Source organism: Triticum urartu, chromosome 1 (genome assembly GCF_003073215.2).
Source record: "Triticum urartu cultivar G1812 chromosome 1, Tu2.1, whole genome shotgun sequence".
Taxonomy (NCBI): Eukaryota; Viridiplantae; Streptophyta; class Magnoliopsida; order Poales; family Poaceae; genus Triticum; species Triticum urartu.
Window position 1 is genome coordinate 353,227,371 of NC_053022.1, and position 13,011 is coordinate 353,240,381.

The window sequence follows — 13,011 nt, forward strand, 5'->3', positions numbered from 1 at the left end:
CTGATCATACCAGATGCAACCCGATCATATACTACTTGTGAATCCAAAATCCTTAAACCCAGTTTTGCCATATGAGTCCACCATACCTACCTATATGCGGTATTTCCGTGCCGTTCAAAGTAAATTTGTATGTGCCAGCTCTAATTTTCAAAACAAATTTCCTTTTTGTGTGCTCGTACCACTCATGAAGCGACGGGGGGTGGCCAATATTTTTCATGCTAGATGCATTATTCTCAAGATGAGTGTTTATTCAATTGTCATTGCGCGAGAGTGTGGCAAAGGTAATAGGATGCCCAGTCCCAAAATGCAAAAAAATATTTATGTTGTTCAATAATAAATTACTTGGAAAATGTTGGTATGGAAGGCACCCGTGGATATGGCTAGCCATGGATTGTGAAAGAATGGTGGAAAAAGGAATAAACTTTATTTTCTGTTTGGGAACCGCCTATGATGTATCTAGCATGGAAAGTACTAGGAACTACTCGGTCGTTTTCGTTGACAGGAAAAGCATGCCTCTCGAAAATTTTATCTCTCAATTTTTGCTTTGAACTCTGGCACCCCTACAAATCTCTACTTCCGTCTGCGAAGGGCCTACCTGTTTATTTTATGTAATTTTTATTTTTATTTGAGTCTCCATCTTCTCTTATAAAGCATCAACTAGGGAGCACTATGATCACACTTGTGCATTGGATGTAGCTAATGTTCAAGTGTGTTTCGTGAATAGATCAATGATTGAGCATGATGGGCTAGGGATAACTTCCTTTAGTGTTGATATTTTGAAAGACATGGTTGCTTGTTGATATGCTTGAGTATTGAAGTCTTCGTGTCAAATATGGACTATTGCTTTGAACCATCTAAAAGTCCAAATGTCCATGCTACAAAAGAAAAGAATATGTGACGAACATGTTAGGCAGCATTCCACATCAAAAGTTCTGTTTTTATCATTTACCTACTCAAGGATGAGCATGAATTAAGCTTTGGGATGCTGATACGTCTCCAACGCATCTATAAATTTTTTATTGTTCCATGCTGTTATATTATCATTCTTAGATGTTTTACAATCATTTTATAGCAACTTTATATCTTTTTTGGGACTAACCTATTGACATAGTGCCTAGTGCCAGTTTCTGTTTTTTGCTTGTTTTTACTTCGTAGAATATCAGTACCAAATGGAGTCCAAATGCAGCGGAACTTTTTGTAGATTTTTTTGGACCAAAAGACAACTTGGGAGCCAAGGAAGCACTAGAAGGGAGGCCTGTGGGGCCCACAAGACACCAGTGCATGCCCTAATGGGTTGTGGGGCCCACAGGTTTCTCCTCCACCGCCTCTCAGCTCTATAAATACCCAAATATTTCAGAAACCCTAGAGGAGTCGACAAAACACAATTCCAGCCGCCGCAAGTTCCAGAACCACGAGATCCAATCTAGAGTCCTATTCTGGCACTCTGTCGGAGGGGAACACGATCATGGAGGTGTTCATCATCCTCATTGGTGTTCCTCTGATGATGCGTGAGTAGTTCACCATAGACCTACGGGTCCGTAGGCAGTAGCTAGATGGCTTCTTCTCTCTTTTTGATTCTCAATACAATGTTCTCCTCGTTGTTCTTGGAGATCTATTTGATGTAATGAATTTTTGCGGTGTGTTTGTTGGGATCTGATGAAGTTCGAGTTTATGATCAGATCTACATCCATGAATACTATTTGAGTTTTCTTTGATCGATTATATGCATGATTATTTATAGCCTCGTATTTCTTCTCCGAATCTTTGGTTTAGTTAGGCTGACTAGATCGATTTTTATTGCAATGGGAAGAGGTGCTTTGTGATGGGTTCGATCTAGCGATGTCCTTACTCAATGAGAGAAGGGGTAGCGAGGCATGTATGTATCGTTGCTATTAAGGATAAAAAGATGGGGTCTATTCCTACATGAATATATCTTGTCTACATCATGTCATCGTTCTTATTGCATTACTCCGTTTCTCCATGAACTTAGTACACTAGATGCATGCTGGATAGCGGTCGATGTGTGGAGTAATAGTAGTAGATGCGGGTAGAAGTCGGTCTACTAATCTTGTATGTGATGCTTATATACATGATCATTGCCTTGGATATCGTCATAATTATTTGATCTTCTATCAATTGCCCAACAGTAATTTGTTTACCCATTGTACGCTATTTTCTTGAGAGAAGCCACTAGTGAAATCTATGCCCCCGGGTCTATCTTTTATCATATTGTTTTCATATCTATATTTCCAAAACCCCAAAAATACCTTGCTACACTTTTTATTTACTTATTTTATTTTGTGTTCTTGCTAGATCTATTTATCCAATCTCTTTAATCTATCTTTTTTTCGTGGAGGGATTGACAACCCCTCTTATGCATCGGGTTGCAAGTATTTGTTCTTTGTGTGAAGGTACCATTTACATAGTGTTGCTTGGTTCTCCTACTAGACTGATACCTTGGTTTTATAACTGAGGGAAATACCTACCATAGTTGTGCTGGATCATCCCTTCCTCTTTGAGGAAATACCGACATAGTTCCAGCGACATCAACCTCACCCTTGCCGAACCACAAAGGGGATCATGGCCCCATAGGTGATCGTGCTCTCCCATGACATCTTTGGCGCACCAGGTAGGGGGGCATCACTTGCGTGAACCCGAAGTTGTGAACAACGCGTCGATATTCATCAACATCCTTTTCGTCATCATCTTCTCCATCCATGGCACCCAAGAAGAAACCCGACGCGACCACGCAACCATCCGCTTTGAAGGCCCCCTCGCACACAACTGTGGATGTTGTAGGCATCACAGCAGTGTTGGGTGAGGCAGGCGCCGCAGGTGACACGACCGGCACAGGTGGCGCCATCGTTGTGCTCCCCGCGGCAGAAGCTAGAGCAGGAAGCGCAGAGGGCGGGCGACATCAGCAACACCCCGGCGGGCTGGATCCGGAAGCTGCAGGGGGAGGGAACTTTTAGTCTCCTCGTCCCTGTTGTACTAGCAGGCATAGTCGCAACAACGACGCCCGCTCCGGTGCGAGCCGCGATCCTCTAGTTCCGCCCACCACGGGCGCGGCTACTAGGCGTGCGCCCTGCCCAGAACAAGACGGGCAGGGCGAAGCGCCAAATAGAGCCGCCGACCCCCAAGCATGGCCCACTCATCACCGGACTGCTTTGGCGCCTGGTTCACGATGGCAAGAATGCGACGATGCTCCTGCTGGTTCTTTTAGAAGTCGAGCGACGTCACAGTCTACCTCACTAGCCATGCCAAGTATGGCCGTAGAAGCAATGACGCGATCCCAACTCCTGTTGAACTTTTTGCCAACGGCTGACAAGATGGATGAGTGGAGGGCCACCATCCAGAGTTTGATTGGCTTTGTTGAAGCCGGTAAATCACAGCATGCAGAGCCATCACAATGCCAGCGAACGGCGACGACAACCTGTGACGTTGGTCGTTTGAGAAGGCTACACCAATGGTGCAATCCCCTCTGCGACAACCGACCCAGTGGCAGCCTCGGCGAGCTCAATGAGTCGACGAGCCCGATGAGACATTGATGGCTTCGTCTGACCCACAAACCCGTCGTGATCAGCGGCGGGTTCTAGAAGACCAGCGGAAGGAAGATGCACGAGTCACCATAGAGCGACGTTGAGAGGCACACCGTCAGTCTGACAGGCGCAATGGACCAGACGATGACGAGCCCACGCTCGGTGCTGGCAGGTACCTACCTTTCGAGGTTGGGTGCCCTGCCTTCACTTGTGAGCTGCGGTAGGTCCGCTGGCCATCTGCCCGCGTTTTCAAGCCTGAACTACCAGAAAAATATGATGGAAAGTTAAACCCGGTAGAGTTTTTGAGCATTTATACAATTGTTGTTCAAGCCGCTGAAGGCAGAGATGAGAAGGTGTTCGCCAACTATTTCCCTTTGGCTCTTAAGCCAAATGTGAGATCATGGCTGATGCACCTGCCGGAAAACTCCATTTAATCATGGGCAAATTTGTGCAATGAGTTTGTTGGCGCCTTCATAGGCAGCTACCAAGAGCCTGGACAGCCTAGTGATCTGCAGGTCCTTCCACAGAAGGAAGGAGAGGATCTGTGTTAGTACATACAGAGGTTTAGTTGAGTACACCGTAACATCCCGAAGATACATCCTGCAGCCATGATTGTCGCGTTCCACTCGAATGTGCGCAACAAAAGGATGCGGGCCAAGATGAACGTCCGGTTGCCCAATATCGTCAATGAGTTATACACCTTGGCGGATAAGTGTGCTCGGGCTGAAGAAGGAAGGCGGCTCCCCGAAGAGGAGGCTGGTGTCGAAATCGACTCAGATGACGATGACGGTGCTGCCAACCCAAAGGGGAGGAATTGGAGGCTCAATAGGAAGCACAAGGATAAGGAGTATTGGCCGTTGAGAGCTCTGGTGATCCTGGTACTAGCAAGAAAACCAAGACTGAGCCCCCCCACAAGGGAGCTGCTGCATGCGCTGATTGCCGAGGCCGCAGCAGCAGAAAAAGCCGGACAATTCGTATTGGAAATATGCGCTAGAGGCAATAATAAAATGGTTATTATTATACTCCCTTATTCATGATAATTGTCTATTGTTCATGCTATAATTGTATTAACCGGAGACCGTAATACATGTGTGAATACATAGACCACAGTATGTCCCTAGTAAGCCTCTAGTTGACTAGCTCGTTGATCGATAGATGGTTACAGTTTCCTGACCATGGACATTGGATGTCATTGATAACGGGATCACGTCATTAGGAGAATGATGTGATGGACAAGACCCAATCCTAAGCATAGCACAAGATCGTGTAGTTCGTCTGCTAAAGCTTTTCTAATGTCAAGTATCATTTCCTTAGACCATGAGATTGTGCAACTCCCGGATACCGTAGGAATGCTTTGGGTGTGCCAAACGTCACAACGTAGCTGGGTGGCTATAAAGGCACACTACGGGTATCTCCAAAAGTGTCTGTTGGGTTGGCACGAATCGAGACTGGGATTTGTCACTCCGTGTGACGGAGAGGTATCTCTGGGCCCACTCGGTAGGACATCATCATAATGAGCTCAATGTGACCAAAGAGTTGATCACGGGATGATGTGTTAAGGAACGAGTAAAAGCGACTTGCCGGTAACGACATTGAACGAGGTATTGGGATATCGACGATCGAATCTCGGGCAAGTAACGTACCGATTGACAAAGGGAATTGTATACAGGATTGATTGAATCCCAGACATCGTGGTTCATTCGATGAGATCATCGTGGAACATGTGGGAGCCAACATGGGTATCCAGATCACGCTGTTGGTTATTGGCCAAAGAGCTGTCTCGGTCATGTCTGCATGATTCCCGAACCCGTAGGGTCTACACACTTAAGGTTCGGTGGCGCTAGAGTTGTTATGAGAATTAGTGTGCAGTTACCGAATGTTGTTCATAGTCCCGGATGAGATCCCGGACGTCATGAGGAGTTCCGGAATGGTCCGGAGGTAAAGATTTATATATGGGAAGTCCTATTTTGGCCACCGGAAAATGTTCGGGATTTTTCGGTATTGTACCGGGAAGGTTCTAGAAGGTTCCGGAGTGGGGCCCACCTGCATGGGGGGACCCACATGAATGTGGGTAGTGGGGGCAAGGCCCCACACCCCTGGTCAAGGCGCACCAATATCCCCCCTTAGAAGGAATAAGATCAAGATCCCTAAAAAGGGGGATAACAATCGATGGGGAAGGGAAATGATGGGATTTCTTTCCCACACCTTTGCCAACGCCCCAATGGACTTGGAGGGCAAGAAACCAGCCCCCTCCACCCCTATATATAGTAGGGAGGAACATGGGAGCCGCACCCCTTCCCCTGGCGCAGCCCTCTCCCTCCCCAACACCTCCTCCTCCTCCTCCGTAGTGCTTGGTGAAGCCCTGCCGGAGAACTGCAAGCTCCACCACCACGCCGTCGTGCTGCCGGAGCTCTCCCTCAACTTCTCCTCTCCCCTTGCTGGATCAAGAAGGAGGAGACATCCCTGGGTTGTATGTGTGTTGAACGCGGAGGCGCCGTTGTTTGGCGCTTAGATCGGAATCAACCGCGATCTGAATCGCTACGAGTACGACTCCTTCATCCGCGTTCTTGTAACACTTCCGCATCACGATCTTCAAGGGTATGAAGATGCACTCCCCTCTCTCTCGTTGCTAGTCTCCCCATAGATTGATCTTGGTGATGCATAGAATTTTTTTAATTTCTGCAACGATCCCCAACAGTTTGATGGGCCATACTACAAGATCCACCGCACCAAGGGCCATGATCTCCAAGAGTGTCATCAAGTTGAGCAACTTGTTCAAAAGCAAAAGGCTGAATACGAGAAGCATGTCAGGGAGAGAAGCCAAGAAGGTGCTGGCAGGAAGGGACGTGGCGGTAAAGGAGGCCGCCACGACAAGGCCCCATAGCAGAAAGAAAAACCCACTAGGGGCGTGAAAAGAAAGAAGGAGATGATGTAAGTCATGAGGAAGATGAGGAAGGAACCAACGAACAAGAATTCCAGAAGGCGGCTGAAGCCATGTGCATTGACGGAGGTGCGTCCTTGCACTCCTCTCATCGGCAACTCAAGAAATGGGCATGAGAAGTCAATGCCGTGGAGCCAACCGTGGATTCTCAAAGGCCACTAAAATGGTCCCACACGCCTATCATCTTTGACGAAGAGGATCACCCTGACCACACTACTGCGGTAGGGTGCTTGCCACTGTTGGTTTCTCCAACGATCCGCAACCTCAAGGTCACGAAGATGCTAGTTGACGGTGGGGCTGGGCTGAATTTGATCTCCCCTAAGGTGGTCAGCATGCTACAGATTCATGATGAAGAACTCAAGGCCACGGGTACATTCCAAGGAATCAACCCCGGCAGGAGCCGGCCAAAGGGGAAGATCACATTGTTTGTGACATTTGGCGGGGAACTAAACTACCGGACTGAGAGGGTCGTGTTTGACGTTGTTGAACGCCCTTTGACTTACAATGGGATTCTTGGTCGTCCAACTCTGGCAAACTTCATGGCAGCATCCCACTATGCCTACAACACTTTGAAGATGCCAGGGCCAATGGGTGTCATTTCCATCCCATCAGACAAGAAAGATGCAATCATATGTGTGGACAAAATGTACCAGGATGCGGTAGCAGCTAAGGCAGCTGACGCCCCCGCTCCAGCCAAGGAAACAAAGAAGGGAAAGAAGGCTAGCAGAGATGCCAGCAAGGAATCCGGGAAGCGCGCCTCTTCGGAGTGCATTGCACCCGTTTATGACCTGCCTGAGAGTTCCACTAGCAAGAGACCCAAGGTTGCTTCACCTGCCGTGAAGAGGGTTCCGGCAAGATAGGATGGCGCTAACAGTACATTCACCATCAAGGCCACCCTTGGCGACAAATAGGAAAGCACGCTTGTTGCCTTCCTGCGGGCGAATGTCGATGTGTTTGCTTGGCAGCCATCTGACATCCCTGGTGTTCGTCGGGAGGTAATCGAGAACCACCTTGCTGTCTGCCCTCATGCTCGGCCTGTCAAGCAAAAGGTCAGAAAGAAAGCTTTGGAGCGATAGCAGTTTATTGCCGAGGAAATCAAGAAGCTTGAAGCAGCTGGTCTGGTCAGAGGGGTACTGCATCCAACTTGGTTAGCAAATCCAGTGGTGGTGTGCAAGGCAAACAGAAAATGGAGGCTTTGCATTGATTTCACAGACTTGAACAACACATGTCCTAAAGACCCTTCCCCCTGCCACACATTGACCAAATTGTTGATTCCACTTCTGGGTGTGATTTGCTATCCTTCTTACCACGTATGAGATCACCCTATCCAACAAAAACTTCCTTTAGATTAGTTTTGATTCAAAAAAGGTTTCCGCCGAACTCATCTCGGACCGATCGAGTTGTAGAAATCGGTCTCACCGATTTGGCTTAGGCTATTGTACTTGTAACTTTTGGTCTAATCAAAACTTGCCAATCGGTGTGACCAAGTTCGGTTCTCAGTGAAATCCTAGAAATCTCGGAGCCACCAAACCGTGTCTCGGTCTGACCGATTCCACTAGTTCAGACTCCAATATTGCTTCAGTGGCACTGCTACCTCTTGAGCACTGCGTTGGTTTTCCCTTGAAGAGGAAAGGGTGATGCAGCAAAGTAGCGTAAGTATTTCCCTCAGTTTTTGAGAACCAAGGTATCAATCCAGTAGGAGGCCACACGCAAGTCCCTCGTACCTACACAAACAAATAAGAACCTCGCAATCAACGCGATAAATGGGTTGTCAATCCCTTCACGGTCACTTACGAGAGTGAGATCTGATAGAGATAATAATAATAAGATAAATATTTTTGGTATTTTTATGATATAGATTGAAAGTAAAGATTGCAAAATAAAATAGATTGGAAACTTATATGATAGAAAATAGACCCGGGGGCCATAGGTTTCACTAGTGGCTTCTCTCAAGATAGCATAAGTATTAGGGTGGGTGAGGGAGTCCTGGATTAGGGGGTGTTCGGATAGCCGAACAATACCTTCAAGCCGGACTCCTGGACTATGAAGACACAAGATTGAAGACTCCGTCCCGTGTCCAGAAGGGACTTTCCTTGGCATGGAAGGCAAGCTTGGCGATACGGATGTTCAGATCTTCTACCATTGTAACCGACTCTATGTAACCCTAACCCTCTCCGGTGTCTATATAAACCGGAGGGTTCTAGTCCGTAGGACAACATACACATCAACAATCATACCATAGGCTAGCTTCTAGGGTTTAGCCTCTCTTATCTTGTGGTAGATCAACTCTTGTACTACCCATATGATCAATATTAATCAAGCAGGACGTAGGGTTTTACCTCCATCAAGAGGGCCCGAACCTGGGTAAAACTTCGTGTCCCCTGCCTCCTGTTACCATCCGGCCTAGACACACAGTTCGGGCCCCCCTACCCGAGATCCGCCGGTTTTGACACCGACATTGGTGCTTTCATTGAGAGTTCCTCTGTGCCGTCGCCGTCAGGCCCGATGGCTCCTACGATCATCAATGGCGATGCAGTCCAGGGTGAGACCTTCCTCCCCGGGCAAATCTTCGCCTTTGGCGGCTTTGCACTGCGGGCCGATTCACTTGGCCATCTAGAGCAGATCGAAAGCTACGCCCCTGGCCGCCAGGTCAGATTCGGAAGTTTAAACTACACGGCCGACATCCGCGGGGACTTGATCTTTGACCGATTTGAACCACTGCCGAGCGTGCCGCACTGTCACGACGAGCATGATCTAGCTCTGCCGCCGAACAGTGCCCCAGAGGCCGCACCCGCATCGGCTCCGACCCCTAGTTCGGAGCCGGCCGCGTCGATCGAGGATGGGCGGTTGGACGCCACCTCGGGGGCTGCGATCCCAACGGTGGTTGAGCCGAACACCAGCCCCGTACTCTGCAAGATTCGTGACTCCATGGAGCCGGATTCTTCTCCGGACTCCGAACCCTCCGCACCCCTACCGAGCGAATCCGATTGGGCGCCGATCATGGAGTTCACGGCTGCGGACGTCTTTCAGCACTCGCCTTTCGGCGATATCCTGAAATCACTGAAGTCTCTCTCTTTGTCAGGAGAGCCCTGGCCGGACTACTGTCAGCAAGGTTGGGGTACGGACGATGAAGAAATTAAAAACCCACCCACTGCCCACTTTGTAGCCACTGTCGATGACTTAACCGACATGCTCGACTTCAACTCCGAAGACATCGACGGTATGGACACCGATGAAGGAGATGATGAAGAACCAGCGCCTACTAGGCCCTGGAAAGCCACCTCGTCATATGACATATACATGGTGGACACCCCAAAAGAGGGAGAGGGCGATGGAACAGCGGAGGATGACCCCTCCAAGAAACAGCAAAAGCGCCGGCGTCAGCGGCGCCGCTCAAAATCCCGCCAACACAAAACCGGCGATTCCAGCACGGGAGATAATAATACCACGGAAAGCGCCGAAGAACATCCCCCCGAGCAAGATTTAGCACAGGAGGATGGAGAAACCAGCCCTCATGAGAGAGCGGCCGACAGAGAGGTCGAGGACGATAATTGTATGCCTCCCTCCGAAGACGAGGCAAGCCTCGACGATGACGAATTCGCCGTGCCGGAGGATCCCGTCAAACAAGAGTGTTTTCAGCGCAGGCTTATGGCCACGGCAAGAAGCCTCAAGAAAAAACATCAACAACTTAAAGCTGATCAAGATCGGCTAGTCGATAGATGGACTGAAGTCCTTGCGGCCGAAGAGCATAAACCCGAACGCCCCTCCAAGTGCTACCCGAAGCGCAGGTTGCTACCCCGATTAGAGGAGGAAGCACTCGACGCGGCCGACAGGCCACCTCGTGGCCGCGACAGAGAGGCCTCATGGCCCTCCACCTAAGCCGCACCCCGTACCAAGGCACGGGAATATGCGTCGGACTTAGGAGACATGTTGGAGGACAAGGCAAGGCAAACAAGATTGATCTACGGATCGCGTAGGCGCCCCACGGCTCAAGACGATAACCGTCACGCCGGCCACAAATTCGGCAAGGCCGAGCACAGCAGACAAAGCTCATTGGAGCTACATCATGATATCGCCCAGTACAGAGGCGCCGCACACCCATTGTGCTTCACAGACGAAACAATGGATCATCAAATCCCTGAGGGTTTCAAACCCGTAAACATCGAATCATATGATGGTTCAACAGATCCCGCGGTATGGATCGAGGATTATCTCCTTCATATCCACATGGCCCGCGGCGATGATTTCCACGCCATCAAATACCTCCCACTCAAGCTTAAAGGACCAGCCCGACAGTGGCTTAACAGCCTGCCAACAGGGTCAATCAGCTGTTGGGAGGACCTGGAAGCCGCATTCCTCGACAATTTCCAGGGCACTTATGTGCGACCCCCAGACGCTGACGACCTAAGCCACGTAATTCAGCAGCCAGACGAATCGGCCAGGCAATTCTGGACACGGTTCCTAACAAAGAAAAATCAAATACTCGACTGTCCGGACGCAGAGGCCTTAGCAGCCTTCAAGCATAATATCCGCGACGAGTGGCTTGCCCGGCACCTAGGACAGGAGAAGCCGAAATCTATGGCAGCACTCACGGCACTCATGACCCGCTTTTGCGCGGGAGAAGACAGCTGGCTTGCTCGTAGCAACAATATGACCAAGAACCCTGGTCGTTCGGACACCAGGGACATTAGTGGCAGGTTGCGTCGCAACCAGCAGAAGCGCCGCATCAACGGCGACAATGCTAAGGATACGACAGTTAATGCCAGATTCAGAGGCTCTAAATCCGGTCAGCGGAAAAAGTCATTCAAAAGGAATCCTAGGGGCCCGTCTAGCTTGGACCGAATACTCGACCGCTTGTGCCAAATACATGGCACCCCCGAAAAGCCGGCCAATCACACCAACAGAGACTGTTGGGTGTTCAAGCAGGTAGGCAGATTAAGCGCCGACAATGAAGACAAGGGGTTGCATAGCGATGACGACGAGGAGCCCCGGCCGCCGAACAACAATGGACAGAAGGGTTTTCCCCCACAAGTGTGGACGGTGAACATGATATACGCCACCCACGTCCCCAAAAGGGAGCGGAAGCGCGCATTAAGGGACGTATACGCGGTAGAGCCAGTCGCCCCAAATTTCAACCCATGGTCCTCCTGCCCGATCACCTTTGATCGAAGAGACCATCCCACTAGCATCCGTCATGGCGGATTCGCCGCATTGGTTCTCGACCCAATTATTGACAGATTTCATCTTACTAGAGTCCTTATGGACGGCGGCAGTAGCCTGAACCTGCTTTACCAGGATACAGTGCGGAAAATGGGCATAGATCCCTCGAGGATTAAGCCCACCAAAATGACCTTTAAAGGCATAATACCAGGTGTAGAGGCCAGCTGTACAGGCTCAGTCACACTTGAAGTGGTCTTCGGATCTCCGGATAATTTCCGAAGCGAGGAGTTAATCTTCGACATAGTCCCGTTCCGCAGCGGCTACCATGCACTGCTCGGGCGAACCGCATTCACCAAGTTCAATGCGGTCCCGCACTATGCATACCTTAAGCTCAAGATGCCAGGCCCTCGAGGAGTAATTACGGTCAATGGAAACACCGAACGCTCTCTGCGAACGGAGGAGCACACGGCGGCCCTTGCAGCGGAAGTACAAAGCAGCCTCTCCAGGCAGTTCTCCAGTCCGGCCATTAAACGTTCGGACACAGTCAAGCACGCCCGGAGTAACCTACAACAAGACCGCCTGGCACGTTCTGAGCAGGCGTAGCAATGCGGCCCCAACCCCAACCCCCACAAAAAGGCAACGCCAGTACTTCGCGTACATAACTACGCTCTAGAAATACCATGGGCACAGGGGGAGGGGCACCATCACGGCACGCCCAAAACACGGCTTAAACCACACCAGGGGCTGCCGATTTTTTTATATACTTTTCTCTTACTTCGAGGACTCTACTCTTCGGAAGGCTTGTTCGGCAGTTCAATTGCCGCACAAACGATGCAAGGACCAGGGAAGCAGACAAGCCATGCCGCATTACGGAAATCTCAGGTGGTCTCTATCACGAGCAGTATACCTGTTTCGCATACTATTCCGCAGCTTGCCCCTAGAGCAGACATGTTAAATAGTCCAACTTTTTCGTTTATCACATTACTTGTATTGTTCTGCTTTGCTCGCAGTTATTTTAATGAACAATGCATAGCTTTTGTCTATTTTTTGCATTACCTTTTTATATATATATGTTCCTAAATGACATGTTGCACCCGTACACTTTGGTATGGCCAAAATTCGCCAGGGGCTCCAGTACCCCTCAATATGGTGTGAGAAGTCCGAACACTTTAACAAGTGCGGCACCCCGAACTTATAGCATTATATGCATCGGCTCTGAATCATGTCTTGGGTCAATAGTTGGGTTTGCCCGGCTCCTATGTTTTGGTGCCTTACGTTCCGCTATATCGGCTAAGGTAGTACTAGGAGAACCACTGCGATTGTGCCCCGGTTGAGCTGGGTCGAGCACCTCAGTGGAGAAAGCTAAAACTG